General features: G+C 46.1%; 1 protein-coding gene across 1 annotated transcript in view; it reads right to left on the reverse strand.

Moving 5' to 3' along the window:
* The window catches only part of LOC310947118 (sodium/calcium exchanger 2-like), a 178,470-nt gene that overhangs the window by 94,901 nt on the left and 56,681 nt on the right, over positions 1 to 26,888 (reverse strand). The window contains exon 2 of the mRNA XM_083913793.1: positions 8,744 to 8,784. The gene's annotated coding sequence lies outside the window, so the exon portion shown is untranslated. The remainder of the gene's footprint in view (positions 1 to 8,743; positions 8,785 to 26,888) is intronic.

Raw genomic sequence — 26,888 nt, forward strand, 5'->3', positions numbered from 1 at the left:
CTTCTCTCTCTCTCCTGCTACCCTGCGTTGAAGTTTAGTGCCTGGGGCGGTCTTACACACACGAAACATACACTGACGCACAAACGCCAGCCACCTCACGGCGTGCCACTGTTAACAATAGGTGACATCAGCCCTCCTACTGCCAGCTAGCATTAGACAAACTGAGAAACTGCTAGCATTTAGCGCTTGCCGAGTTTTCATAGACAATAAAACACATTTCTGAAAACATTCTGTGACGTAAATAGTCAACACAGTAACACAACATCGAGTCATGGTTGATCATGACTAGTTTGACAGTTTAAAAGCTGTCAGTCATCGACTTAGACCCGCCCCCTACATGAGGTAAACGGCTGTGATTGGTCCGTCAGACCCCGTGCTGCTGGACGTCTGTCTGAATGGAAGAGGGGGCGGACGTTTACCAGCGAGAGCCAATGACACATGAGTTTGGCAGATTGTGTGTGTGTGTGTGTGTGTGTGTGTGTGTGTGTGTGTGTGTGTGTGTGTGTGTGTGTGTTACAAGGCTAAGTGGCATAGGCATAGTTCCATCTCTGCTCTTTCATGACCTTATTAGGATGTGTTAAGTGAGAGGAAGCCACAAACACACACTTATTTCAGCAGGAGAGAATAGGGTGTGTGTGTGTGTGTGTGTGTGTGTGTGTGTGTGTGTGTGTGTGTGTGTGTGTGTGTGTGTGTGTGTGTGTGTGTGTCTGTGTCTGTGCGTGTGTGTGTGTGTGGGTGTGTGTGTGTGTGTGTGGGCTGGCAAGTGGAAAAAAGGGAGGAGGGAGGAGAATGTGTCCTCTTAAACACACAGACAGACGATTGAGTCAAGTTCTCTCTTCAAGTCATCATCAATTATATCCTTGTTATGGATCATTGTGTCTCGCACACACACACCCACACGCACACGCACACACACACACACACACTTCAACTCTCCTTTGGTCTCCTCTCAGAAAGCCAATTAAGACCCCCCCTCCCTCCACCCGCCCAGCCACCGCTGTATCCAGGCAGAAGCCATTAGAGACGCCACACAGAAAAGAGAAGAAACCTTTTGCAGACACCAGATGATTCACGTCACACACACACAGACAGAGAGAGAGAGACACACACACACACACCCTTGACTCCGCCCCCACATAGACACACCTCCAGTCACACATTACCTCCTAGTGACAAGCAACACATCCACGCCACTACGCTTAACATATAACATATATTTATATTATGAAATATTTTATTAATCTTTTCATTGAACTTCTGTTATTTCAATGCCTGCATGAACAAATACACCTTTACTGTTATATGTATATATATATATATATTGGTGCTATTTCTAATTTACATACATTGTTATTATATATTTTATACGTATATATTGTTTAATCGATCCATTTTGCTGCTGCAACAGTGTAAATTCCTCATTTGTGAGACAACAAAAGGACTTTCTTATCTTATCTTAGTTACTGAGAATTCATTTTTACGGGTGCATTCATTTACATGAATCAGTTTTCAAAGGGAGAACGCACGAACGCACGCTGTCGTACGGTGTAAGAGGGAAATCCAGGACCAAGAGCTGAGACTGACACGTAGGAAGTCTGAGCTGGAAGCATTGATTTCATGTCTGCTTCACACAGAGGAGGAGTGTGAGAGCTTTCTAATGGAGAAATATTGATTATGCTTCAATCACTTTCATCCAGTAACACAAAGCTACTGGTGTGCATCAGTCTGTGGTGTTCAGTGAGAGTTACAGGTTTGATCTTCGAGAAGCAGCTTGTTGTTTTATCCCTGAGGTGTCGAGGGTGATGAGTTCAAACCCCCCGGCTCAACAATTTGTGTCGTACAAACAGGGACTGAAAGGGGAAATATAAAAGCCTCTGGCAAACATATGTGGTAGATTAAGGGTGTGTGAGTGTGTGTGTGTGTGTGTGTGTGTGTGTGTGTGTGTGTGTGTGTGTGTGTGTGTGTGTGTGTGCAGAAGCACTGTGCATTAAAATGAGTCTAAAGGTCTAAAGATACGGTATGAACGGTGATCATCAGTGGTTTTCACCAAAACCCAGATTCATGGCGCCCTCCCACTGTGCCTCCGTCCCGTGCCCCGTGCTTTAGGGTCCTTGTCCCCCCCTCCAGGCCCGGTCGTACTCACACTACCTGGGCCTCGGAGAATGCTTCTTGCTGCCTATACGTCATCACGCCGTAACACGTCACACGCATTGATGACGTCATGGCGATGCGTGGCTTTGTTTCCAGATCTTTCCGTAGACCTCGGAGTTTTTGTGCGTCTTGTCGACTGTTTTTGAATCTTTTCATCGACCAAATCTGCGGTAAACACTCCACCTCCGCATCACACCAACGTGAACCTTTCACCGCCATTGTTTTAAATGTCCGCGCATGGTCCCTCCTTCTTTTTACTACGTCCCAACAGGCGCACAGGAAATGACCTCAGAGCCGCCGTAGGCCTCGTGCTCGTACAGGTGCGTACGCTCGTGCTCGTACATGTGCAAACGTGCTTTACTAAAGCCCACCTCTCCCACACGGGCCGTGGCCAGCAATCTGGCCGCAGCTAGGCGCGGTGCGATTGTGCTCACACTGGTCAAACGAACTAGACTTTAGTCGTGAAACGTGCTTAAGCACGGTACTGATGGACAGTGTGAGTGCGCCCTCAGGTCGAACTGCGGACTCCAAAGAAGCTAAAACTGAGCAAGTCTGAATCAGAGACAAGTTCATTTGTTAGAGTCTCACTCCAGAAACATCCATCCATCTTCAACTGCTTGTCCCTGTCGGGGTCGCGGGGGGGCTATAATCTCATATACGAACATATGATGCAGAACGCTTTGGGTGATTTAGAAATGGTACGGACTGATACTGAAGTACTTGTTGAGCGGCAGTAGCTCAGTCCATAGGTGACTAGGCTGGGAACCGGAGGGTCGCCGGTGTGAGTCCCTGTGTGGACCATGAATGGAGCGTGGACGGGTGGCTGGAGAGGTGCCAGTTCGTCTCCTGGGCACTGCCGAGGTCGGCTCAGGGCGCCCTGACATCGCCCTGACAACGCCCTGACATCGCTCTGACATCTCTCCATTAATTGCATGTGTGTGTATTTTGGGCCTGTGTGTGTGTAACATGTATTTCCCCTTGCGGGATTAATAAAGTAATTCTTCTTCTTCTATTTTTCATTTATTCTTTTTAATATTTGAGAATTAGTTGACAATGTAATAGATTGTATATATGCTGTACTGTACAATAGCATTAAGTGTTTTAACAAAGTGAATTAGGAAAGCAGCCTCCTGAGTGACTTTGCAGAGTCAAATCAGTGCAAAATCCACGCAAAAGGGTTATTTTCAAATGCCTTACGTGTCATCTGTGAATTTTTCTCCTCTTAAATCGGTATCATTATACAAAAAAACATCATCCTGGTCCTCCGCAGCACACACATCTTCACTGAAGGAGATAAAAGGAAATGCTGCTCTGAGGCAATAAAGCGTAATAAAGTGGGAAACAGGAATAACGTGTAAATGAAGAAGGTGATTCAGAGGGCCATAAAAATGATCCCTTTGAGCAAATATGGAGAGAGAGAGGAGAAGAGATGACTGCAGCATTAATCACTGTGATGGGTATTATTCTAATAACGCCTCGTCCCATTGGACGGCTGCCCGTGCTACAGGTTAGTCCTTCAATTATAAAGAATAAAACTATTTTTATTGTCTGAACTGTGCTGATGTCGCACGTGTAACGGATACGAAAAGGAAACAAAACATGTTGGAATTATATTCATTTCACCAAAATCACAAAATGTGTTGTAGTTTCTTTTTTTTACCTGTAGTATAGATTATTACATTTTTTTGTGGTTACACTTCTTTGATGTTCTTCATTTTTAATAAAGCCAAACTTTAATTTTGAAAGTCTGCGGATATGACGCAGTTAGTGCGTATGTCGCTCAGACTCCGGGATTAAAAAGCAAAATAGAGAAAGTTATTTTAGCGTGATTTACCCTGTATGTGTGTGTGTGCGTGTGTGTGCATGTGTGTGCGTGTGTGTGCATGCGTGCATGCGTGCGTGCTAGGGAGGCGCCCAGGTTTCATCCTTACCAGATGATCCTGAACCACCTCAACTGGCTCCTTTCAACGCAAAGGAGCAGCGGCTCTACTCCGAGTTCCTCACCGATGCTGAACTTCTCCCCCTCTCTCTAAGGGAGACTCCAGACCCCCTCCTGAGGAAACACATTTCACATGCTTGGACCTGGACCTGGTTCTTTGGGTCCTGACCCAGCTTTCATGACCACAGGTAAGGGTAGGAACCAGGACTGAGCGGTAGATCAAGAGCTTTGCCTTCCTCAGCTCTCTTTTCGTCACAACGGTGCAGATACATGAGATTCAGATTTGTTTTACATTCCCTGGTGAACTACCTGACTTCAGGGTCAGCACAGACGCTGCTGCGTGCCCTGTAAGCTAATATTTCTGCAGCAAACTTTTAAAAATACTGTGTTTTGAAGTTAAGAAAGAATGAAGAACGTTAGAAATAAAGAAAATCAAGTACCAAGAGTTGGAAAGTTCTAATTAGCACAAAAAGAAGAAAAGAAATCTGATTGATTTTATAAAAAAACTGCATAAGAACTTCTCCCACTTGCATGAAATTGATTTGTTTGTTTGTTTGTTGAAGCCTGAATATGTTTGAACCTGCACAGTGGTGCTCTTCTGCAGAGACACTTCTTCCTTCACTACTACTGAACACCTGACACATGTTGATGGAAATGCATCTTACAAAGATATTGTATGTAGAAATGCACAAATATTATAACCCTGAATTAAAGGTACTGCAACACCATCACCGTGAAAAATACAAATGTCTCCTGCAGGGCTGCAACGACCAATCATTTTCATTCATCGATTAATCTGCCAATTATTTTCTGAATGAAGAGTTTTGGTCGATAAAATGTTCATCTCAGGTTCTGAGGTGTCCACGGCGACGTCTTTAAATGTTGTTTTGTCCAAAACCCAAAGATATTCAGTTCAATATGGTATAAAACAGGGGTCTGCAACCCGCGGCTCTTTAGCCCCTTCTCAGTGGCTCCCTGTGGCTTTACCAAAAAAATAACATGGAAATAAATAGCATGGGTTTTTTTGCAGAGTGGACAATCTTGGAAAAAGGGAGCACCTGTTATCTTGGAACAAACATCTCTTCAAACACTGTTATCCCCAAACCGCCATTTCTTCTTCCATGTCCTTCCACTTCTTTGCCCTCTTTTTCCTCGGTGGCGTGCAATAATTGGGAAGTTCGGCTGAGTTCTTGTAAATATTGCCACGTGAAGACCTGTTTGCTAACGCTTGCTAGCCATAAAAAGGCCCGACAGCTTCTCTCTCCTGCTACCCTGCGTTGAAGTTTCGTGCCTGGGGCGGTCTTACACACACGAAACATACACTGACACACAAACGCCAGACAAACTGAGAAACTGTTATCTTGGAGTTCCAAGGTGATTTTTAAAAAAAAAAATGTTATGTAAAACCAAACTATGCGTCACATCCTACGTCTATGGCCCAGCGCCTTTCACTGCAGGTGGCTAATCTGGAGTTTCATGCATGATATATGGTGAGAAATTAGCAAACCACAACAATTTTTAAAACAGGTCATAATAGGAATAAAATGTCAACAGTTTTCTTTATTGTCGTTCTATAATTTCGTAATTATCATATTAACATATATGAACCTTTATAAGCTGTGACATCAAATATGTTTTGCGGCTCCAGACAATTTTAATTGGTGGAAGAGGGGGCAAAAATGGCTCTTTTGACAGTAAAGGTAAGAAAAGCAGGAAATCTCCACATCGAAAGAGGCTGAAAACAGCATTTTCTGACATTTTTGCATGTAACGATTAATCAATTTAGTGGATTTTGGATGAATTTTTCTTATTTTTTGTTTGCAGACGATCACCTGTTTTATTTCTAGTGTTTTAAAAAATGTTTTTTATAATATTCTGAAACCCAAGGCTCTACAATTAATCTGTACGGGTTGGTGACGATTAATTAGACAAACAATAAGTCCTGATAAAGTACCTGTAAACATGTTGATGTTTTACTGATTCAGAACTATAATGCTGTAATGTGTGTGTTCATTGTTTGTTCCACTGTGAGAAGAGGGATCTTTCTCAAGGTGCATGTTGAGCCGGCGAGGCTGCAGATTGTTTTGGGAAACCTTGAGATTACTACTTGTGTTTTTTAAATGTATCACCATGACGACCGTTACTGCAACTGCATGTTAAAAGACTTTGGAGGACTGCCCTCGGAGCATGTGAGACACTGGTGTTGAAGTTTACTGTGTTCTCTCTTCTTGTACAAGAATAAATCTAATTTTGTTATTACTGGTCCTTGTGTCATCAATGAACCGAACACCTGCACGTCTTTGGACTGTGGGAGGAAACCGGAGAACCCGGAGAAAACCCACGCAGACACGGGGAGAACATGCAAACTCCACACAGAAGGGCCCAAGCCTGGATTCCAACCGGGAACCCTCTCGCTGTGAGGCGACAGTGCTAACCACCACAAATCAGCTGGGATCGGCTCCAGCCACCCCGACAGGGACAAGCGGTTGAAGATGAATGAATGAATGAATGGTCCTTGTGTTACGGGTTTTCCTAAAGTACCCTCTAAAACAGGGATGCCCAACCCTGCTCCTGGAGGGCCACTGTCCTGCATGTTTTAGGTTTGTCTCTGCTCCAACACACCTGAGTCTAATGATGTGCTCGTTATCAAGCAGCTGACGTGTGTCACAGGTTTGAAGATCTTTAGATTCAGGTGTGTTAAAGCAGGGAGAAACCTAAAACATGCAGGACAGTGGCCCTCCGGGAGCAGGATCGGGCAACCCGGCTCTAAAACACAACATTACTTTTCTGTCGACTGACAGATTTGTGTCGGCTCATTGTTGCAGCTCTAGTCTGACGAACACTCTGCGGAGAGGAGTCTTTCTTCTCTGGCACAAGATAAAGACCGGCTGGTACCGCAAACATGAGCGCGGTGTGTGAAGTTTACAGATGACACTTTACTTTGTAATTTGGCGACGCATACTTCCAGACTATCAAACTAAAATATGCTTGAAGGCTGAATGAAAATGCATCAAAAATGCAAATGAAAGAAAATAGAAACATTACGAGCAAAACAGAAGGAAGGGATTTAGGGATATAAGAACATAGAGTATAAATTAGGGCGCAATCACACTGTCCTCCGCACCGGGCCAAAACAGGTTTTTCGGCTAAAGCCTAGTTCGTTTGACCAGTGCGAGTGCGACCGCTCCGCGAATAACAGCGGCCAGCTGGCCGTCCACGGGCCGTCTGAGAGAGTTGTGTTTTTGTAAAGCACGTTTGCACATGTACGAGCACGAGCGTGCGCACGTGTATGAGCACGAGGCCTACGGTGGTTCTGAGGTCATTTCCTGTGCGCCTGTTGGGACGTAGAAAAAAGAAGGAGGGACCATGCGCGGACATTTAAAACAATGGCGGTGAAAGGTTCACGTTGGTGTGATGCGGAGGTGGAGTGTTTACTGCAGATTTGGTCGATGAAAAGATTCAAAAACAGTCGACAAGACGCACAAAAACTCTGAGGTCTCAGGAAAGATCTGGAAACAAAGATCGCCATGACGTCATCAATGCGTGTGACGTGTTACGGCGTGATGACGTATAGGCAGCAAGAAGCATTCTCCGAGGCCCAGGTAGTGTGAGTACAAACGGGCCTGGAGGGGGGGACAAGGACCCTAAAGCACGGGACACGGCACGGACGCACAGTGGGAGTGCGCCCTTAATGCTGTAGGGCTGGACTTGAATGTTCGTTCGTTGAGTACGTATTCAATTCTAAATTTTGGGATTTGATTTAACCGTAGAATACAACAATCGTTGATAAATGAAGACATCTGAGGACGTAATCTTGGTATTTGGGAAACAGTGATTGACATTTTTCACCTTTTCCTGATATTTTATAAACCAAACAACGGTGAAAAATGATCGTTAGTCGCAGCCCAACAAATATGGAAGGAGAAAGAGAACAATCTTGAGACGAATGTGGTACGAAGGCAGCAGGTAATAGCCTAGTTTGTCATTGGCAACAAGTCCCTGCTCCCTAGTTACTGAGCATGCTGCTACATTACATGAAGCCCTGAGGGAAGAAACACACCAAACACACACACACACCACACGCCAGCCGAGCACTCTGACGGAGTGACCGTCAACAACACACTTGCATGTTTTCACAGCATGCACACCGATATGCCTACACACAAACTACCTCTAAAGTAAGGAGCACACAATCTCACACACACACACACACACACACACACACACACTCACAGAGTAGTTCTTGGTTTCCTGGCAGCCAACAGCGGTGACATGTTTAGTATTCAGAGTGAGGGATGGAAACCAGAGGAGGGAGCGAGCTGGCTTCAGTAACAAAGCAGCCTCTTCGTGACTCCCTCACAGAGACTTGTAAGGTGTGTGTGTGTGTGTGTGTGTGTGTGTGTGTGTGTGTGTGTGTGTGTGTGTGTGTGTGTGTGTGTGTGTGTGTGTGTGTGTGGCTGGATCTCTCCGCTTGAAGCATTTGTTCATGCATAAACCAACTGCTTGGTTCAACTTTGCGTACAGTAGGTTGTGCTTCTTGGTGTGTGTGTGTGTGTGTGTGTGTGTGTGTGTGTGTGTGTGTGTGTGTGTGTGTGTGTGTGTGTGTGTGTAGCATTTATCCCAGATGAATGCAAAAAAAGGCAGATTACTTACCCAAACCAAACTCATGGGGTCGTGGGGGGGTCTCAGCTGCCCTGAAACAGATAAAGAAATCTAATTAGTGGAGAACATGAACAGCGCAGATTACAGTTTGTCTGCAAACTGGAAAAATAATGATAATTTATGCTTTGATTTGAGTTATAACAACATTTTACAAGCATAAATCTGAACAAACCAGAGTTTCGGGGACACTAAAGTGCAATGTCACGTCCCGAATGATGTACTGCTTCACATATGATTCAGTACACACACACACACACCTAAATGAATTCATCTTTAGAGGCCGGGGCACCACAGCGCTGCGTCCTTCCAATTTCAAAGCAATTTCTCTCCAGCCTCTCAACGTCCCGAGACACAACAAAACCGCCTCTGATCAATAAAGAATCCGTTTTGGCTGAAGGGGATTTATTCCTACGGCTGCTGTAGAAAATTAGTCAGAGAAATCAGTAAAGTGGCGGAATGGCGTCCTGGGCAGAGGATGAAGTCCCTCTGAGGTCGTGCACGGGTGTGTAAGAGAGAACTTGATACAGCGTTTGAGGCGGAGAAGCCTTTATTCCTATGAAAGCCGCTCGGTGGTGCAAGAAGCCAAAAATACGTTCAACTGCCACGCCAAAATAAAACAACCCTTGATGATCGGGACTGCTTCTGCGTTGTGGCCCATTGAGCAGCGGCACTTCCTGTTTAGCGCTCCAGCTAACTCTAGCCTTTCAATATGTTCATCTCATCTCATCTTCAGCCTCTTATCCGGGGTCGGGTCGCGGGGGCAGCAGCTCCAGCAGGGGACCCCAAACTTCCCTTTCCCGGGCCACATTAACCAGCTCTAACTGGGGGATCCTGAGGCGTTCCCAGGCCAGTGTAATCGGACCAAATTCTGATATTAACTTGAGTCATTTTCTAGGGGGCAGACACCAAAAAACAATGTATCCACAGATCTATAGATGCCTCCTTCTCCATGTCTCCAAGTTAATGAGAAAAGTATTTTCCTGGTGCACTTGTTTCATGACCGAAGTGGTTCAGGATCATCTGGTAAGGATGAACCCTGGGCGCCTCCCTAGGGAGGTGTTCCAGGCACGTCCAGCTGGGAGGAGGCCTCGGGGAAGACCCAGGAGCAGGTGGAGAGCCTCCAACTCTATTTGAGTTTTCTGTTGTTTGTTCTGATTCGTTTGTTCAGGGAACGGGCCGATTTCTTGGCCTCCTGTATTGCTGTTTGCAGGGTTTATTGGGGGAGCTTGCAGCGTTTTTGAGAACTACTTATCTGATCGACCTCCCATTTCAACACTGCGCTTCTGGGATCCTGATGATGAATTTGTAGGTGGAGTAACGACACAAACAGATTTGCACGCAAATTCAAAATGGTGCGAGTATAGTTTACTTTATCAAAGCAAGCTGGGTAAACGCTTGGACGTGGGCAGTTATGAGCAACGCGTTTCTCCTCGCCACCAGCATCAACAGTGCCCGGTTTGAACTTATAGTAATAGTAATACTCTTTAATCCGAGGGACCCGACTCTTTAAACAGAGAGCTGGTCCAGTACCTCACGTACAGGGGTAAACTGGAATCTAACACGAGCATTGCAGTTAAGTTAATTGCTATAGCACCGTTTGGTCAAATTGCATCAAATTAAGCACACAGCACGTCACTGGGTCCATAATACAGGCGAGGGTGAAGTAGAGCAGATGGCTCTTGAGATGTGTGAAGGGCGCTGAAAAAAAGACGAGTGCATGTTAGTGCACGTGGCCTTGAGAAAACAGTTTGTGAGAGCCATGTAGAGGCAATCCCAGCCCATTTTTGCTCCTTTGAGAACATGAAGAGGTTTTTACTTATTCGTCTTGAGTGTTTGTGTGTGTGTGTGTGTGTGTGTGTGTGTGTGTGTGTGTGTGTGTGTGTGTGTGTGTGTGTGTGTGTGTGTGTGTGTGTGTGTGTGTGTGTGTTACTGCAGCCCACACAGAATTAGCCAGTGAGAAATTAAATGGCGTGCTTTGGTTTTGAGAGGTTTCCTAAGCTTTAATCCCTTAAATCATCCGTGCTTAATCTATTCCAGCAGCCACAGTTGTGAGTAACTTACTTCTTCTGGTAAATAATGATAGTTTAAAGGAGAAGCTGCCCAGGAAAATTAAATGTTAAGACAGAGAGCATCCAGCCTTAGAAAGCGTGGGAATTTGAACGACTCCGGAGGCTGTGTGGGCTTACGAGGTGACCGCGTGCCAAGGCTCCAGTAGCTAATCCACCAACCTGTCTGTCTGTCTCACTACCGCTCTCTCTGTCTGTCTGGCTTTTCCTCGCTGAGACGTGCCTGAGCTTGTGATGAGGGCTTCGGTCTCCGCAGAACAAGGCTGAGGAGATTGGGTTATTGATCGGTGTGCAGAGCAGACAGAAGGGAAAGTGTATGTTCTTGAGAGAGAGAGAGAGAGAGAGAGAGAGAGAGAGAGAGAGAGAGACACACACACAAGGAAGATGACGGAGAAAGAGAAAGGAGTAAAAGGTCACAAAGGAAACACCCAGAGCTGAAGCAGTCGGCTCCATAACGAGGAAGAAAGAGATGAGTGTGTCCTCTTAAAGTTCCTGTAAAGAACTCAGGAGTGAGTTCTCGGTACCAGAACTGTGTGCAGGATGTTACCAAATGTGTGTGCCAAGAATTTTTTGTTGTTATCAAAGGAGGTATTGTTTTTTTGTTCGTTTGTTTTACAGTAGTATCGTATCGAAGTCTAACGTTCTGGTATCATGGCGTCTCGCTTCGTCCCGCCAACGCTTCATTCTGAACACCAGGACCCTTTTTCTACTTGAACACTACTGAGGGAGTCAGCGCAAAGACTTATTTTTGTACCCTTTGTTAAGAAAAAATGGAAGAAACAGAAGTGGACAAAAGAACGGAGACGAATCCTGTTGACCAGCTGCAAGTGGCGCTATATTGTGGAGTAGAAAGAGAAATATCTGGCACGTTGTTAAGTTCTGTAACTGCTGTGTCACTATGACATTCATTCATATTCAACCGTTTGTCCCTGTCAGGGTCGTTGTGGGGCTGGAACCGGTCCCAGCTGACATCGGGCGTGAGGCGGGGTCCACCCTGGACAGGACGCCAGTCTATCACAGGACACATAGAGACGAACAGAGACAGACAACCATTCACACCTACGGGTGATTTAGAGTCATCAATGAACCGAACACCTGCACGTCTTTGGACTGTGGGAGGAAACCGGAGAACCCGGAGAAAACCCACGCAGACACGGGGACAACATGCAAACTCCACACAGAAGGGCCCCAGCTGGGATCCAAACCAGGAACCCTCTCGCTGTGAGGCAACAGTGCTAACCACCACATCACTGTGTTGCCTATACCTATCAACCTCAGCACCTCATACACTGGAGATATAATGGTGCTAGTGTTCGTCTGACTCGTCTTCTCTACATATATCATGATGTAAAGACATTAAGGGCGCACTCACACTGTCCTTCCGCACCGAGCCAAAACTGTTTTTTTGGCTAAAGCCTAGTGCGTTTGACCAGTGTGAGTGCAACCACTCTGCGCATAACTGCGGCCAGCGGGCCTGTCTGAGAGAGGTGGGCTTTTGTAGAGCGCGTTTGCACGTGTACGAGCACGAGGCCTACGGCGGTTCTGACGTCTTTTATGTGCGCCTGTTAGGACATAGAAAATAGCAGGAGGGACCATGCACGGACATTTAACAACAACAATGGCGGTGAAAGGTTTGCGTTGGTGTGATGCGGAGGTGGAGTGTTTACTGCAGATTTGGTCGATGAAAAGATTCAAAAACAGTCGACAAGACGCACAAAAACTCAGAGGTCTACGGAAAGATCTGGAAACAAAGCCACGCATCGCCATGACGTCATCAATGCGTGTGACGTGTTACGGCGTGATGACGTATAGGCAGCAAGAAGCATTCTCCGAGGCCCAGGTAGTGTGAGTACAAACGGGTCTGGAGGGGGGGACAAGGACCCTAAAGTACGGGGTACGGTGCGGAAGGACAGTGTGAGTGCACCCTAAGAGTGCTCTGGTTCGGGGCCAGCACGCATAATTACTGAAGTGAAAGTATTTGGCTGCCTACAAATCTTATTGCGTTGATTAAGGGACGATGGACGGCTGCCAACACCTCAACCCTCAATTGTTGTTTCCTAAAAGTCAAAATAATGGCACGAAGAGTTCATTGATTGAATTCATTGGTTGGGGGGGTAGCCGTAGCAACAAGAGCAATTAAAAAGGCACATGAATTCTTCAGGCATTACTCTCACAGGGTTAGGACGGACTTGTTCTCTCTTTGTAACATGTCAGAAATGCCCGATCTTACTGATTAATGCCCATTAATGAAGACGTTTCCATGTGAGATTTTAATCCCCACCAACAGTAAATGTCGTTTCAGTTAAACGGCAGAGTACAAAGTCTGTGAGAACACCGGACGCACGTTCATTTGACCAGAGTCGTGCTACAGGCTAACTGCTGTCGTGTGTTGGAGCACGTTATCTTGGATCGTCTTAATTAGCTCGTTATCATTATGCTAATATTACAATGAACGAATTCAGATTATGCACAGTCGCATCACACGTTAGAGACCTAATTACTGTAGTTATCACACGACCGACTGGAATTAATAAAATAATCAAATTTATTCTGGTTATAATTACTGAGCAGGTGTGTGTGTGTGTGTGTGTCTGTGTCACTGTGTGTCTGTCTGTGTGTGTGTCTGTCTGTCTCTCTGTGTGTGTGTGTGTGTGTCTGTGTCTCTGTGTGTGTGTCTGTGTCTCTGTCTGTGTGTCTGTGTGTGTGTCTGTGTCTCTGTGTCTCTGTGTGTGTCTCTGTGTCTCTGTGTGTGTCTGTGTCTGTGTCTCTGTGTGTGTGTGTGTGTGTTTGTGTCTGTGTCTCTGTGTGTGTCTGTTCCTCTGTGTCTCTGTGTGTGTGTCTGTCTGTCTGTGTGTGTGTGTGTGTGTGTGTGTGTGTGTGTGTCTCTGTGTGTGTGTCTGTTTGTGTCTGTGTCTCTGTATGTGTGTCTGTGTCTCTGTGTGTGTCTGTCTGTCTCTGTGTGTGTGTGTCTGTGTCTGTGTGTGTGTGTGTGTCTGTGTCTGTGTCTCTGTGTGTGTCTCTGTGTCTCTGTGTGTGTGTCTGCCTCTGTTTGTGTCTGTGTCTCTGTGTGTGTCTGTTCCTCTGTGTCTCTGTGTGTGTGTCTGTCTGTCTGTGTGTGTGTGTGTGTGTGTGTGTCTGTCTCTGTGTGTGTCTCTGTGTGTGTCTGTGTCTCTGTATGTGTGTCTGTGTGTCTGTCTGTCTCTGTGTGTGTCTGTTTGTGTCTGTGTGTGTGTGTGTGTGTGTGTGTGTGTGTGTGTGTGTGTGTGTGTGTGTGTGTGTGTGTGTGTGTGTGTGTGTGTGTCTGTGTCTCTCTGTGTGTGTGTGTGTGTGTGTGTGTGTGTGTGTGTGTCTGTGTCTGTGTGTGTCTGTGTGTGTGTGTGTGTGTAATAGCGAGGCAAGGGAGATAAAATGTGGTGGACAAGATAAAGGAAAATCAAGACCAAAACACATCAGGTGCACTAACGCTCTCTTCCTTGTTGACCTGTCTCTTGTCATGAACACACACACACACAGACTAGGACACGCACACACACACACACACTTACAGGACAACTTATATTGGCAGAGTGCAACAGTAAACGAGAGAAGAGGGTAGGAGCCAATATCTGGACACAAAACTAATCATGCACTTGTACACACACACACACACACACACACACACACAACACATCCTGTCACAGGGAACATTAAACTGCTACGACTCAACTGTAAACAAGAGACCGTGTTGATTCCCAGGCAATAATATAGTAGTGTTAAACACACACACACACGCACACACACACACACAACTCAATAAAATGAAACAGGGATGCCACCCCCACCAGTATGAGATGTGGGTCCACAGGTCGGAGCAGCCTGCACATTAAACTCACATCGATTTCCTCTCCTCCACCTATGCTGCTCTCCAACCAACAGCTGTGTTGTTACTCAGAGTCCAAATGCAGGAAAGCTCAGGGAGAGAAGGAACGTCCTTGAATAAATGATTAGTACTGAACGAATGCTCTCGGCCTCTAGTGTCAACAAACGTCAGACATATATAAGAAAAGTCCAAAAGACAAAAATGAAGCAATGCATGACGAGCGACGGTTGCTGGTCAACTCAGACGAACACGGAAGCAATTGTACCCTTTGTACTGCTCAACTTCTATTTTCAAACCACAACAACAACAAAGTCTGACTGGAACCGGACCAAGATCCACCTTCAGGACCTGGTGTTTAGGTCGGCATCATAGACCGTATTAAAAAATGGACGTAGCGTCTCTGTCGAGGTCCGTTCTCTCTACTTGATCCAATCGTCCTCGCCCATGGGAGTCTCCATCTTGTCTTTGACTCCACCTCATTTCCTCTGACCAAAAAAGGGCATGTATGTGACGTTGAGGGGAGGGGCGTACGTCCATCTGGCTGACGTTTACCTCCGAGGAGAAGTGAGGGCCAGAGGCTAGCTGTCACTCAAGAGGCCACGCCCCTAATTATTCATAAACTTTAACCTCCAATAAAATAAAAACTAGCCTGGTACAAATAAATCCCACCCCCCTCAGTGTTGTCATGGAGATATGGCCTAAACATACAGACTAGAACGTTTTAAACAGGTTTAATGATGCTGTGAAAACGACCTGTTTAACATGGGGGTCGATGAGAAACTGCTCTGTTATGAAACCTGCCCCTAGTGGACACTCAGAGAACTGCAGTTTTTGGCACTTCCTGATTGGATCAACCAGGAAGTTGCTGTGGTAGGGGCTTGGTCAGCATCTGAGCTTGATTGACAGCTGGGCAGTGGTCAGTACTGAAAGTCTGTACTCTAGTAAAAGTGCAATCACTCCCATAAAAGAATGAATCAGGCAAAAGTGAACATTTGAACAGAGCATCCAGTTCATAACAAGCTCAACGTCTTCAGCTTGACAACATCTCATACATAAGATAATCAGACAGAAACCTGCTGCTCTGACATCAGACAGGATATTACAGCGTCAAGAAGATTATTAAACTAGAACAACCTGGCAGCAGAAGGTCGATACGATCAGCACGGTTTCAAGATCAGTGTCACCAATTCAGTCCGTCTCATTAATGTCTCCGCTCCCGTTGCTGAGTTACGAAACATTTAAGGTCACAGTGAAGTCGACATTTCGGGATATGTAAAATGTCATAACGGCATTAGACATTTGTGTGAAATGGTGTCATAACTATCTCATCTCATCTTCAGCCTCTTATCTGGGGTCGGGTCTCGGGGGCAGCAGCTTCAGCAGGGGACCCCAAACTTCCCTTTCCCGGGCCACATTAACCAGCTCTAACTGGGGGATCCTGAGGCGTTCCCAGGCCAGTGTGGAGATCTAATCTCTCCACCTGGTCCTGGGTCTTCCCCGAGGCCTCCTCCCAGCTGGACGTGCCTGGAACACCTCCCTAGGGAGGCGCCCAGGGGGCATCCTTACCAGATGATCCTAAACCACCTCAACTGGCTCCTTTCAACGCAAAGGAGCAGCGGCTCTACTCCGAGTTCCTCACGGATGCTGAACTTCTCCCCCTCTCTCTAAGGGAGACTCCAGCCCCCCTCCTGAGGAAACACATTTCGGCCGCTTTGTACCCGCGACCTCGTTCATAACTGTGTCATAACTAGCGTAGTTGAAAATGGAATCATTCCATCCTGGAGTCCAAGTGGACATTTGTGCCAAATTTGAGGAAAATCTCACCAGGGGTTCCTGAGATATCGTGTTTACGATATCTCCAGACACTTTACGTAGAGAGTAGGTCAAGACCACACTCTGATATGATGTATTAGTGATTTACAGAGTCCCAACAATTCCTCCATGAGCGACTGCAAGTTGCAACATCTATCTATACACTCATCTATCTTGCACACTGGAAAGGAAAACCTCACCTTTAAGAGGCAGGAACATCAAACAGACCTGGCTCTATGTTGGTCGGCCATCTGCCTAGACCTAAAATTGAATCATCTTTGAATCTAAGGGCGTACTCACACTGTCCTTCCGCACCGCGACCCGGGCTTTAGGGTAATTGTCCCCCCCTCCCTCTCCTCCCGCGCCCCAGCCCCGTTGGTACTCACACTGCCAGGGCCGGCCAATGCTTCTTGCTGTCCATACGCCATCACGCCGTAACACGTCACACGCATTGATCGCGTGTGTGTGGCTTTGTTTACAAATCTTTCCACAGACCTCGGAGTTTTTGTGCGTCTTGTCGACTGTTTTTGAATCTTTTCATCGACCAAATCTGCAGTAAACACTCCACCTCCGCATCACACCAACGTGAACCTTTCACCGCCATTGTTGTTGTTGTTAAATGTCCGCGCATGGTCCGTCCTTTCTCTTTACATGTCCGAAAAGGCGCACATAACGCTACCGGCGTAGGGCTCGTGCTCGTACACGTGCGCACGCTCGTGCTCGTACATGTGCAAACGGCTCCGCTAAAGCCCACCTCTTTCAAGCGGGCCGTGGACGGCAGTTATGCGCAGAACGGGTGCACTCACACTGCTTAAAGGTACTAGGCTTTAGCTGAAAAAACGGTTTTGGCCCCGGCCAGAAGGACAGTGTGAGTGCGCCCTAAATGGATATTTGTGCCAAATTTGAAGAAAATCCCTCAAGGCATTCCTGAGATATCTTGATCACAAGAATGGGACGGAAGGACGGACAGACAGGAAACCCGAAACACAACAGCTGTTGCCGGCAAAGAAGCCAGTGAAGAGCTAAAGGACTGATTAAAGGTTTGACTGAGAACTCTAATGAGCATCTTACCACCCGGAGACTGAGGCTCATTAAAACACATATACGAGTGGTCATTGAGGAAACCATTAGACGTAAGCCTATGGGTCCAGACTCACTCTGCTGTCAAAGATCCCGTAATGAGGAGACGGATGGATACCTGGAGAGGGAAAGACAGTCTGACCTGTTAAAAAAGAGATTCTGAAGGAGACGTTTCCATGAAAACGGAGGAAGAATTGAACAATACATGCAGAGGTGCTTCTGATGCAACAGGAGCGAGAAGACAAAAAGAAAAAAGGCCTAAATTGAAAGTGACGAGTCATCCCTCTCCCAGCATGTGTGGATCAGTGGGGGGTGGCCAACAGGCCGCAGCAGGCGCCAGATAAGAACTATGGATATAACTGGGTGATGGATGGAGAATTTTGAGTGCTTTGAAGGGTGGAAAAAGTGTGTGTGCGTGGAAATTCCCAAATTGGAGTCTGATAATTGATTTGGAAAGTGAAGTGAAGCAACACTCGTGTCTCGTTTGTGATAACGCCTGTATCAGAGTCGTTACTCGTCTCATGTGTGTGAATTTCTTGTAGGGATTTTTTTCAATGCCGATGACCGAACGAACAAGGTCGCGGGTACAAGCGTGTGAAATGTGTTTCCTCAGGAGGGGGTCTGGAGTCTCCCTTAGAGAGAGGGGGAGAAGTTCAGCATCCGTGAGGAACTCGGAGTAGAGCCGCTGCTCCTTTGCGTTGAAAGGAGCCAGTTGAGGTGGTTCAGGATCATCTAGTAAGGATGAACCCTGGGCGCCTCCCTAGGGAGGTGTTCCAGGCACGTCCAGCTGGGAGGAGGCCTCGGGGAAGACCCAGGACCAGGTGGAGAGATTAGATCTCCACACTGGCCTGGAAACGCCTCAGGATCCCCCAGTTAGAGCTGGTTAATGTGGCCCGGGAGAGGGAACTTTGGGGTCCCCTGTTAAAGCTGCTGCCCCCGAGACCCGACCCCGGATAAGAGGTTGAAGATGAGATGACACACATATAGCGCAGCTCAGTGTGTGAAAAACTACAGCATTAATAGTATGAGCTTGTAAATACAGAAAGAGTAAAGTCTGAACGAACATAATAGTCTGTAGGGTGATAGCAGCATGGTTTACATGTTACAATAATTAATAAAAGGGCTTGCGTAAGCCGCTCTCTGAACACGTCAACGTAAAAGCACGCAAAAATACAACACTTGCTTTGTCTTCTAATGATATCTTGAAACTGTGATTCTTTAGAGCAGAGAGAGCACTCTGATAAAATGTATCAGCAGCAAATAAATGTGACCTTTTCCAGGCTTTTACAGTCTTTTTCTGTCTGGTGACAAGAGACTGTGGAAATGCCACGCTCATTATATGTTCAAAGGGTTTTTCTTTTAACCGTGGTTGTATGAGGTATTTATCCAGTCAGTGAGGGGAAGAAATGTCCTGGTAAAGATATTTTAGACTCCTAAAAAAACAATATCAATATTGTATGCATGGATATTTTCACCACTTTATCAAGTGAATGCGGTGGGAACTGAGGCCATTCTGTGCTCTCTTCAAAGCCACCAGACTCCATCGACAAACACAGTCATTTATCTCATCTCATCTCCAACTGCATATCCGGGGTCGGGTCGTGGGGGAAGCAGCTTTAGCAGGGGACCCCAAACTTCCCTTTCCCCGGCCACATTAGCCAGCTCTAACTGGGGGATCCCGAGGCGTTCCCAGGCCAGTGTGGAGATCTAATCTCTCCACCTGGTCCTGGGTCTTCCCCGAGGCCTCCTCCCAGCTGGACGTGCCTGGAACACCTCCCTAGGGAGGCGCCCAGGGTTCATCCTTACCAGATGATCCTGAACCACCTCAACTGGCTCCTTTCAACGCAAAGGAGCAGCGGCTCTACTCCGAGTTCCTCACGGATGGCTGAACTTCTCCCCCTAAACAGTCGTTTAACTTCACAGAACAGAGGAGCTGCTGGTCTACCGCTGCCTCTCTTTTATCCGTGTCTCTGTGGGACTACTGTATTCTGTTAATTCCAACATCAAGAACAAATGAAAAAACAAAAGACACTTGTGTCAGTGCCAAACCAAACTCTGCTTGAGAGAACATTAGGGAGATTCTGGCAAAGATTTTCCTGCCATTTGTCCATTTCTACAAACATTACCGTGACTATTATCAACCGTATCAATTTGGATTGTAGGAAAGGTAAGTAACAGTCAGCTGCACCGTACTCTCAGTCTCATCTCAGCCTCATTACTCAGTGTGTGAAGAACAACGGCACTGCTGCAATCCCTCTCTGGAGAACCTCTCCTGTGGTTAAGGGCGAGACCTGAAACCTCAACACACTGCACCTTTTAGCTCCAGTACATTACTGAAGCAGTGGAGGAGCTGTCATGCATGCAGCAGAGCTCATTTAACAAGGGAGGTGGAGAGAGATGGAAAAAAAATAGATTTAGAAAAGTGACATGCAGCGGTTGGATAATTGAGGATTCTGCTCCCATTCGATATCTTCCCACTGCATTTAGAGTCAGGCCACAAGTCAGAAAATGTTTCTCATTTTCAGAACACTGAGGTCTACGCTTACCAGAGAGACGGACACAAGGGAAACACAGCGAGCAGAAGGGTCGGCTTTAGAGAGAGCACACCATTATATGTCCGAGCTGCCACTTCTGACCACAGCAGTCGATTACAAGCTAACCACCACAAGAGTATAAAGAGCTCCATTTTCCCGTGATTCTGTCTTGTTTTAGTGGTAACACGAATGTCCATTAAAAAAAAAAACACCACAACAAACAGCTGTCCATCCATTACGCGCTCAGGCCACCGGAGCATTTCGATTCCCACATCCACAAACACAAACAAGCAATTTACAAGATTCAGTCCGAGGCCCGGCCATCAGGTGCAGGAGCCTGCTCAGGGTTAAGAGCACGAACGATGCGCACGCACAAAAACACTGCATCGACGCATGAACTGGAATTTATAAAGGAAGAATAAGATTGTGTGCACCTCACGCACACTTCAACGTTCATCCCTTTGTGTTTTAGTGAGTTACAACATGCGTCAGTTTATGTTACGATAACAAGTGTGGTTCTCAGAGTGAATACAAAGTGTGGCATTTCATCAAAATGTCGGCTGTTTCATTACATTTCATCGTAATATTTTAAATGAATTTGAATATATTTAAGGGCGCACTCACACTGTCCTTCCGCACTGGGCCAAAACCGTTTTCTCGGCTAAAGCCTAGTGCATTTGACCAGTGTGAGTGCAACCGCTCCGCGCATAACTGCGGACAGCTGGCCGTCCACATCCCGCCTGAGAGAGATGGGCTTTTGAAGAGCGCGTTTGCACATGTACGAGCACGAGCGTGCGCACGTGTACGAGCCGGAGCACGAGGCCTACGGCGGTTCTGATGTCATTTCCTGTGCGCCTGTTGGGACATAGAAAAAAGAAGGAGGGACCATGCGTGGACATTTCAAACAATGGCGGTGAAAGGTTCACGTTGGTGTGATGCGGAGGTGGAGTGTTTACTGCAGATTTGGTCGATGAAAAGATTCAAAAACAGTCGACAAGACACACAAAAACTCAGAGGTCTACGGAAAGATTTGGAAACAAAGCCACACATCGCCATGACGTCATCAATGCGTGTGACGTGTTACGGCGTGATGACGTATAGGCAGCAAGAAGCATTCTCCGAGGCCCAGGTAGTGTGAGTACAAACGGGCCTGGAGGGGGGGGGGAGAGGGAGGGGGGGACAAGTACCCTAAAGCCCGGGGCGCGGTGCAGAAGGACAGTGTGAGTGCACCCTAAATGAAGCTTGAACCTTATAACATTTAAAGCAGTTAAAGTATAAATGATCACACAATTACTAACGAAATACAGTGAGGCAGAAATAATAAAAACTAGTGTACTGTACAGATACATAGTTTGCTTTAAGTTTGCCTGCAAATGTCTTTTAGTGTGTCTTTGTTTAGAAAAATGTTATTTTAGTCATTTCCTTACAAATATCTGTGATTAATTAGCTTTATATCCCTGCCTGGACATTGTTCTGGGTTCAGAATTTAATTTGGGTTCACACAAAAGACGGTGACATGAATCCTAGATCCAACAGTACGGGTCGACTGTAAACACACTGCTGTTGGTTCATCACCAGACAGATGATGTTTGATACACAAAGAGCTGATGAGTTTGTCACCACTTGGTATCTTCCCCTAACTTCGACCATCACTGATGTCGTATTGTCCCCAAAAACTCTGGTCCACATGTCTTCAGATCTTAAATCAGCCTTCAGCCACTGGACATCCAGATTGTCAGCAGCTCTGAAACATGGCAGGTCCACTGTTTCTCCAAGTGACGTTGCCCTCAGTCCAACACTCCTCTTGGTACAGGCCGGAGTCTGAATGGGTCAGGTTGTGGATCGTGTAAGAAGAAATATCCGGCGTGCTGACAAGTCGTCGTTCCAAGTCTTCAGGTACTGTGGAGTTCTGGGACCAGAGGTCAGAGGTGTTCCACAGGACAAGCTTCTCCTCACCAACAAATCTGGAGATCAGGCAGGAGTTGGCCGCCTTCGGGAGGTTGAAGGTGTAAGAGTCCCATTCCTCTTTGATGGTGATGGGTTGTTCTGCATGAATGTTGTTGATGAGAGCAAACAGCAGGAAGGAGAGCTCTGCAACTGCAGCCATTCTGCTCTGAGGTCTCCTTGTGAGTGTCCACAAACACTGACACCACTCCCCTCATAAGCTCTGTGTCGACCCTCGTCAGCAGCTCCTCCTTTGTGACTTCTTTATCTCATCATCAGAGGAAACTTTGAAGCGTCAGGCTCTCTATCAAGTCATCTATGTTCTCTGGAAGTGTCTAAAACCACTGAGGCTGTCGTGTCTTCAAACACAGGAAACCACCAGTGAAAAGTGTGTTAGTGCGTGAAACATCACCATAATGTGTGTATGTATCTACATTTGTGATGGTGGAGGGAGAAAGATGACCATAAATCAATATAATAAATATAAAAACATGAAAAAGTGAGGCAGTAAAGGCGACGACTTTAGTGCCAAGTCTTGTTTCCTGTAAGAACCAACGTGACGGTTATTTTTATCGTAGTGTATCACAGACTGTGTATTGAGCTCTGCTGCTGCCTGGAGTGGACAGAAAAAGTTTCTCTTGGGGAATTCCCCGGGGTGCAGAGATTTCCTCGTCCAGAGTAAGAGTCAAGCTTTGGATCCTACATTTCTCACAGGGCAACTGAAAGTCATCTTAGCTTTGATCTCCAGCTCAGTGTGAATTTTTCCTCTGATATCATAACACTACATAGATGTATGGAGCTCTTGTTTCAGTCATGACCCAGCTTTCATGACCATAGGTGAGGGTAGGAAAGAAGATCGGCCTTCTGGCTCAGCTCTCTCTTTTCGTCACAACAGTGAAGATAAGAGAGTGCAATACCGTCCCCGCTGCTCTGATTCTCCAGCCAAACTCACGCTGTATCGTCCAATCACTCTTGAACAAGATCCTGAAGGTCTTGAACTCCTTCACTTGGGGTAAAGACCAATTCCCTACCCGGAGTAAGCAATCCACCAGTTTCCTGCTGAGAGCCATGGCCTGGGGTCACCAGCGTCCCGTCCATACTGTAAACTGTCAGCTCTCCCAGGCTATGATGTTCATTCATTCATTCATTCATTCATTCATCTTCAACCGCTTGTCCCTGTTGGGGTCGCACTTGATCAGCAGAACTTTCAATCTTAATATCACTGGCTTCTGTTCATACATGATCAGTTGTTAGTTTAATACAAGTGCAATAGGCCAATAGGTCAGTCCAAAATTATTGTAATAAATGTAGAGATCTCAACTGATTTCACACCAACCTTCACCCTAAAACAATTGAATACTGCAAAGCAATCGGTGCAGGGTAAGTCACTTATATATTGGACATTTATGAAAGTGTGAACGCAAGCAGAACGATGACAACGGTCAATAACGGCCCTCAAAAGGTCCTTTTTTTCATACGTTTAAACACGTTAAATTTACCCGAGCATCTTAATAATCCATGATAAACTGCAGGATGTTGAAGCTCGCTGTGCTGTGGTACGAGAGGTGAAGGAAATGCATCATGCTGATAGCAGCCACTTCATCACGCAGTCAGTTACATTTAACGGCTCGCTCAGGAACATCCTGTTTCTGATACCTACAGTGTGGAGCGTCTCATCTCTGTGAGCGTGTCTCCACAATATGGTACTTCATGACTATTGCATCTTTCTGCGCCTGTCTCTTCCTCTCCCCCACTTTCCATCCTTTTGTCAGGTTCTGTCGAGAACTGCTGACTTTGTAAATTTATTTTCATCACTGTAAGGAAGCGACAGCGTTCCCACATCTGTATCACTCATAGGGCGCACTCACACTGTCCTTCTGGCCGGGGCCAAAACCGTTTTTTCAGCTAAAGCCTAGTACCTTTAAGCAGTGTGAGTGCACCCGCTCCACGCACAACTGCGGCCTCTTGAAAGAGGTGGGCTTTAGCGGAGCCGTTTGCACATGTACGAGCACGAGCGTGAGCACGTGTGCAAGCACGAGCACGAGCCCTACGGCAGTAGCGTTATGTCTGCCTGTTCGGACATGTAAATAGAAGGACGGACCATGGGCGGACATTTAACAACAACAACAATGGCGGTGAAAGGTTTACGTTGGTGTGATGCGGAGGTGGAGTGTTTACTGCAGATTTGGTCGATGAAAAGATTCAAAAACAGTCGACAAGACGCACAAAAACTTAGAGGTCTATGGAAAGATCTGGAAACAAAGCCACACACACGCGATCAATGCGTGTGACGTGTTACGGTGTGATGGCGTATGGACAGCAAGAAGCATTGGCCGGCCCTGGCAGTGTGAGTACAAACGGGGCTGGGGCGCGGGGGGAGAGGGAGGGGGGACAAGTACCCTAAAGTCCGGGTCGCGGTACGGGAGGACAGTGTGAGTACGCCCATAATTGACGCAGTGATGGTTTCAGCAGGACGCTATAACCACAGCGTGAATAAAGAAGAACCAAAAATGGAAACACTGGTAAAGGCTGGAGATGCTTATGATTTCACTGACTGCAACACTGGAAATACATTTTCTCTCTTTACCTTTTGCCGCTCATCACAAACAAGGAAAACACCTGTAATGAGGCTAATATCGTAACGGTTAGCTCATTAAAAAGTGACGAGGGTCTAATGATTTAGTGTCTTCTGCTGAAACACGCAGGTCACGTATTGACTTTCATTGTATATTGAAATTGATTTTACAAACCACAGGACCAACTGTACGCCTGTTATCCATGTCATGTGTTTTAATGAGTAGTGGATGTGTTAGCACTGATCTTATTCTTGCATTCTACACATTAGTGAGAAAATACATCATCTAATTTAAAAGCTAACAGCACAGGGAAGTCTGATTTGCATAAAACTGATGCACCTTTGCACATATCAGACGCTGCATTACCATCCCTGTACGTGCACAGCTCTGAGGCATCAATGTGGAGCCTTACCAGGAAACATTTGTTTGAATGATTTGATTTTTTTCACGAGCGAAATGGATTTTCAGCTGCTTCATAAAAGCCACATACAGTATGTGTCAGCACGAGGCTGAATAAACATGTCTCTTTATAAAATGACAAATGAATATGGTGAATATTCAAGGTACCTTTAGGTTTGTTTGTTTTGTTTTGGTTTGTCTTCGCTTGAATATCAAGAAAAGCTGCACAGTCGTAGGGCGCCCTCCCACTGTGCGTCCGTCCCGTGCTTTAGGGTCCTTGTCCCCCCCTCCAGGCCCGTTTGTACTCACACTACCTGGGCCTCGGAGAATGCTTCTTGCTGCCTATACGTCATCACGCCGTAACACGTCACATGCATTGATGACGTCTTGGCGATGTGTGGCTTTGTTTCCAGATCTTTCCGTAGACCTCTGAGTTTTTGTGCGTCTTGTCGACTGTTTTTGAATCTTTTCATCGACCAAATCTGCAGTAAACACTCCACCTCCGCATCACACCAACGTGAACCTTTCACCGCCATTGTTTTAAATGTCCGCGCATGGTCCCTCCTTCTTTTTTCTATGTCCCAACGTGCTTAATGAACACCACTTATATGAATTTTGAACCGTAAATGCAACTGGCTAAGTAAAAAGCTAACATCAGGCCATAAATTAACTACACCACTGAATTAGCTTCACACTGATTTCTCTTATACTTGTTTCTCTTGACGTTCGTAGTCTCATTTAGCCACTTTTAAGATACATACAAGCTTCACAAGTGGGGTATTTACTGACGTATTTCTGTGCCTGTGTTGCTGTCATCAAATCAAAACCCACTGACGAGGGAACAAGAAGTGCAAAGATGCTAACTCAGCTCCTGGTTTTAGCACTCATTGCTGCAGAATCAGGAGACGTGTGGACTGCACATAAATCCAGCTACATTACCCATATTCCCTTGTGAATTATTGAGCCCAGGATTAGATCTACAACCGTCTTTCATCATCTCTGGCCCCCTGCAGGCCTTCACCTGTCACCGGGCAAAATTGCAAAAAGATAAAATATCGCTTTTCAACTTTAACTTTATCGTCCCAGAGGGGGGAATTAATCTCGCAGCCAGGTGAAACTCAGACCACACAAAGACTAAGGTGCATTAGACATGATAAAATACTGTACATAAAACATGAGCTCAACTCTGTGGCAAAATCACCACCTCCACTGACCGACGGCAGCAGCTTCCTCTTTAATTAATCCATTATTTAAACCTTTGTGCTGAGGCAGATGGCAGTGCTGAGATGAAACGAGTCAAGACTGAAGGGGAAGAGGACTGTGGAGCATCGTGAGGCGGAGAGAACCAATACTGAATCAACGAAACATAGAGAAAAAGCTGTGTACAAACGGGTGAATGTAGCCAGATAAATAATAGTAAAGTCCTGTGTGAGTCACAGCGATGGACAGATAGACAGGAGGGAGATACGGAGGAGAGGTAAAAGGAACAAATAGCTGTAATAAATCTTTCAGCTTGTAACTGAGACACAAAACACAGGCGCTCTGGGGAAAAGGCACGCAGCAGAAGAGGCGGAGAAAGAAAGAAAAGATAATTAAAGGAGAGATGATGGACAGGAGACCGAAAAAGAGATAGAGCACAAAGAAAAATATACATTTTGAGAGGGAAGGCTGAGGATCAACAAAACGAGATCTTAGTTGACTGAAATTCTCTCTCCTCTTCAACCAATCGAAAAAAAATCATTTTTCTCTAGATTAAAATGTCCAGAGTTCACTGAAAGCACTCAAACTGCTAGCGTTGTGTGTCCAAAGTGTTTTGTCCTGAGAGCAGCGTAATGTCGTGTATTTACGTACTTATTTGTACGCATT

The sequence above is a fragment of the Echiichthys vipera genome, assembly GCF_963691815.1.
Source record: "Echiichthys vipera genome assembly, chromosome: 5".
NCBI lineage: Eukaryota > Metazoa > Chordata > Actinopteri > Perciformes > Trachinidae > Echiichthys > Echiichthys vipera.